This window comes from Dasypus novemcinctus, chromosome 2 (genome assembly GCF_030445035.2).
Source record: "Dasypus novemcinctus isolate mDasNov1 chromosome 2, mDasNov1.1.hap2, whole genome shotgun sequence".
NCBI classification, from domain to species: Eukaryota; Metazoa; Chordata; class Mammalia; order Cingulata; family Dasypodidae; genus Dasypus; species Dasypus novemcinctus.
Window position 1 is genome coordinate 55,068,211 of NC_080674.1, and position 5,288 is coordinate 55,073,498.

Genomic DNA, 5,288 nt, shown 5'->3' on the forward strand with positions numbered 1-5,288 from the left:
TTCTGGGGTGCATAATTCAGTCAACCACAGAACTATATTAATTTCCTATTGCTGCTGTAACAAATTACCACCGACTTCATTTAACACCATAAATGTTTTCTTTTACAATTTTTGGAGGTCTGAACCTAAAATGGGTTTTACTGGGCTAAAATCAAAGTGTCAGCAGGGCTACATTCCTTCTGGAAACTCTAAGAGAGAAAGTGTTTCTTGCCTTTTCCAGGTCCCACAGGCTACCTGAACTCCTTGGCTTGTAGTCTTTCCTTCCATCACCAAAGCCAATCATGCAACATCTTAAAATGTTGTTACTTCGATCATACATCTCCTTTTTCTGACTCTTTTAAGGAGTATCATGATACATTGGGCCTATCCAGATAATCCAGGATAATTTCTTCCTCTAAAGGTCCTTAACTTAATCACATTTTCCCAAGTAAGGTAACATATTTACAGGTTGCAGGGATTGCTGAGGGCGGGGGCTAGGGTAGGGGGTTGGGGGTAGGGGGTTGCCTACCACAGGATCTTTTAAGAACTAAGAAATGGTGGTAGTCATTAAAGTGAGATAGCCTTTGGCCAAATGGCTGAGTTGATTTTAAAAACTGCCTGACCCCTGAGAATGGTGCTTACAAAGCTTTATGCTATAACCCAGAGAAAAGTAGAGAAATTTCAGGTAAGAATTCCACATTGACTTTCACAGTTGCTCCCTCTTTCCCTTCTCCACCCCCACTCCCCCATCACAACCACCTGCCCTCCACCCCTCACCTCACTAAAACTATAGGTTTCTCTGCAGGTCTGCAGGGTCTTGGACAAAGGCCTTATGGTAAGTAGATCCTGGGGAAAAAATAGAAAATTATGGTTTTGTCACTTTTATCAAGAAAAACATCATTTATAATAAACAGAGAAGAAAGGGGACTAAACAAGTGAAGGCAATTAAGCAGCTGAAGCACATCCATTCATTTCTTTTCTGAGCTGGTACATGCTTATGCCTAAGGCATGCATTCACAAGACTGAAGTCCTTTTAAAGAAGGGTAAAACTGTTATTATTCCCATTCTCCCTCTTATCATCCATGGGAATGAAACCCTGCAGACAAGTGTCATGAGACAGAAGCCTCCTTAGAAATTCTCTAGGATGAATATTCCATTTTCTCCACCATTTACATTCACCCTGTAGATGAGGGATTCTCTTTTTTTACTAAGGTCCCACCTTGTACTGCTTGCAATCGCAAAGGAGCTCCTTTGATAGATTACAAATTGTTTTCAGTGGCTGACCTAGACATAACATCACCACTTCCTGATTATCTTGATATGTGTTTCTATTATTTGCTTATTTGCGCCTCAAGAAACAATTCTTTTTTGTTGTTTTACTGTAAACAGCATTGCAAGGTCTCTGTATTAAATCATAATTATTTACCCATGCAGTTCACGCACCTTTGTCCCTGGGGAATCTGGTGACGTGAATTTACAGGAACATCGGGGTATTTCTCACCAACAGTTTCCTGTTATTGATATGCTTTTGTTTAGTTGTGATTTTTTTTTTTAACTCATTCAGTTTCTCAAGGGAAAAATAAACAGGCACGTGACAATTATCACAGTCATGGGATCTCATCCGGGGGACCTACAAATGTGTTTTCATCAGGGACTGGGCACTCTGGCAAGGCCAAATGCTGAGGAATTGTATAACGACAGACAATTGGTTATCATTCATCTGTTCTCTTGATTTTCCCACGTGCTTCAAATAGCTGTCTTAGTAAATGCATAGCCCATTTTGTGGGAGAAATTCCAGAGCCTCTCTAAAAATAGAAAACAATGCAAACGATTTATCAATGAGAAATAATTGTTCTTTCTGATCTCAGAAATACAGGATTCCAAAGTTTGACTTTCCGTCTGCCAAATTTGATTATTGATTAGAAGTCTCTTTATATTGATTAGAACTCTCATGTGCCTAAGTATTCTTCAGAGTTAAGGAGAAAACTGTATTGTTTACTGAATTGAGACTTTTAAAAAATTGAAAAGATATTAAATACATCCAAGTTTTCATGCTTGCTTTATGATTACTCAAATATACATTCATCTTGTTTTTCATCATAGTAAGCCTCAAAAACCATTGCTATTTTCATAAACCCTCTCTTCCATCTCAATTTGCTATAAAATGCGAACTGAAGACTGACATCAATCAGCAAATGACTAACTAGAAATGCACTATCCAATAAGTTCATGTGGCTATTAAAATTTAAGTTACTTAAAATTTTAAAACACTACAGTTCAATTTCTTAGTCACACTAGGCACAGTACAAGTATTTAGTAGTCACACAGAGTTAGAGGTGATCATATGGGACAGCAGAGATTATTGAGTACCTCTATCACTGCACAACATTCTAAACTGCACAGTGATGTTCTAGAATGCAAACTCAACATGCATTAAAATCAAATAGTGCTGAGATGGTAATCCTCTTTCATTCTTCTACATATGGCTATCCAGTTCTCCAGACACCATTTGTTGAATAGGCCACTCTCTCCCAGTTGAGAGGGTTTGGTGGCTTTATCGAATATTATGTGGCTGTATATGTGAGGTTGAATCTCTGGACTGACAATGTGATAGCCAGGTCCTGAGCCTCAACAGACTCCAGCACCTACAATCTGATTTATTGGATTTACCACACTCAGCTAAGATGGAGTTGAAGAAGGACAACCACCACACCATGGAGCCTAGAGTGATTACAACTGAAAGTGGGAGGATTGCATCCAGCATCCATGTGGAATCTGAGCCTCCTCTTGACATAGAGGTGCAATGGACACAACCAATCCAATATCCACATAGAAGAGGTGGCATTGGATTGGGAAAAGTGGACATGGTGGCTGATGGGTATGGGGAAAGGCAGGAAGAGATGAGAAGTGAAGGCGTCTTTGGGACATGGAGCTGCCCTGGATGGTGCTTCAGGGGCAATCACCGGACATTGTAAATCCTCACAGGGCCCACTGGATGGAATGGAGGAGAGTATGGGCCATGATGTGGACCATTGACCATGAGGTGCAGAGATGCCCAAAGATGTACTTACCAAATGCAATGGATGTGTCATGATGATGGGAACGAGTGTTGCTGGGGGGGGGGGAGAGGTGGGGTGGGGGGGTGGGGTTGATTGGGACCTCATATATATATTTTTAATGTAATATTATTACAAAGTCAATAAAAAAAAAATCAAATAGTGCTGAGTGGGTGTAACTAAGAGGTTGAGCTCCTGCTTTACATGTATGAGGTCCTGGGTTCAATCCCCAGTACCTCCTTTAAAAAAAAATCAAATAGCGCTCACTTCAGCAGAACATATACTAAAATTGGTACAATATAGAGATCAGCATGGCTCCTGCATAAGGATGACACACAAATTTGTGAAGCATTCCATACTTTTTAAAAAATCAAATAAGTTGAAAACCAATACTCTTTTAGATGAACACTTACTGATGGGTATTGCAGCTAAACTTTGTTTACACTTGAAAACTTTTCACTTTATATTTCTAGCAATGCAAGTGGCCTTCTTAAATGTTAACATCTCTCTTCTACATTTTTTTTGCCCCACTTTCCTCAAACTTTGTTATTCTCAGAACCAAGTCAATAAAGTATACCAGTAAACCTGAAATATTAATAAAAATATATAAAAGGTTGTGAAGCAACAGTGTGTTCCAGGGTGCTTGGACTTACTGTGGTCAGCTGACAAGTTGCTTGATAATCATTAATTTTCCTCCTCCCCACCCTTAAATACTAAGTACAGGTTTAGGTAGACACCAAAGTATGTAAATACTGGAGAAGAAGTCAGTTATTTGAAAATTCCCTTTGTGTGCCCTTGACATCAAGCCTTCTCTTTCTATATTTTCTTGTATTTTATTCCCTATTTCCTCTCCCATACCCAAGCTCACCTCCAGCATGTTTATCCCTTAAATATGTTATAGAGAAAAAATGCAGAAAATTCTCCAACTCAGGTTTTGAGCCTTTTCTCTGCACCAGCCTTGAGACTTATGACCCTGGATAAGCAACTTCACCTTTCTGAGCAGTAACTTCTCACTCCTACAAAATGAAGGACGCTGGTAAAATAATACCTACCCTGTGGGTTGCTTTGAAGGCCCAGGGGGATAATACATGTGCTAGCATCTTGTGAATCATAAAACCCAATACAACTGCAAGTGACTATCATGACTAAATTATTTTTATATTCTTGGTGCCATGTGAGATCCTAAAGGCCATGGCACCTGGGAGTAGCATGGGAAGGAGAAACTCAATCACTGATTCTCTCGACATAGAGAAAGTTCAAGAAAACCGGACTTGTCAACTAATCCTCAACTCTAGGATGCTAGATTAGCATTGTTCTCCTTGTTTTAGAGATAAGGAAATCAACTCTCAACATGAAAATGCTTGTCTAAGACCAGAGGGACTGGTCAGGGTCACTGAATATGTATACTAAAAATAGCTATTAGAAACCATCATAGGGAAGTGGATTTGGCTCAACTGATAGAGCGTCTGCCTACCACATGGTAGGTCCAGGGTTCAAACCCAGGGCCTCCTGACCCATGTGGTGGGCTGGCCCACATGCAATGCTGATGTGCGCATGGAGTGCTGTGCCACGCAGAGGTGTCCTCTGTGTAGGGGAGCCCCATGAGCAATGAGTGTGCCCTGTAAAGAGAGCCGCTTTGAGTGAAAAAAAAAAAGCACAGCCTACCCTGGAGTGGCGCCTGACACACGGAGAGCTGACGCAGCAAGATGATGCAACAAAAAGAGGCACAGATTCTCAGTGCCGCTGAAAAGAATTCAAGGGGACACAGAAGAACACATAGCAAATGGACACAGAGAGCAGACAACTGGGGGTGAGGGAAGGGGAGAGAAATAAATAAAAAATAAATCTCTAAAAAAAGAAATCTAATTTATATCATCTAATTATTTACATAATCTAGGCATTGTTTTCAAAACTTTGTTCAATGACGAAGTAATGTAAATGTAAACATAACAGAATAAACAAGATCACAGTGTGGTGAGAAAGAACAGAGGGGAAAATTTATCCAAATAATGTATAATTTATAGACGTTTAGTTCTCTTTTTCCACTTAAGCTTTGCTAGAAGATTCTTTCCCAAACAAAGAGAAGAATAATGTTTTTCTATTCCTTTTGAAACTAGTCATTTTAGATTTATTCTAGGGAGAGGGATTTCCTTGTTGATGAAAGAATGATTTATTTTCAGGATCTGAAATGGAATTCTTGCCAGGCCTTGACCAGCCAAGGTGGTTTAAGCAGTAAAATCTCCAACCAAGCAT

General features: G+C 39.8%; 1 non-coding gene across 1 annotated transcript; it reads left to right on the plus strand.

Moving 5' to 3' along the window:
* The first annotated feature begins 3,296 nt into the window (after window positions 1-3,296).
* Window positions 3,297-3,398, plus strand: LOC111761928 (U6 spliceosomal RNA). Its single transcript, XR_002795158.1, has one exon. It is a non-coding gene; the product is annotated as a U6 spliceosomal RNA (small nuclear RNA).
* Window positions 3,399-5,288: the final 1,890 nt, after the last annotated feature.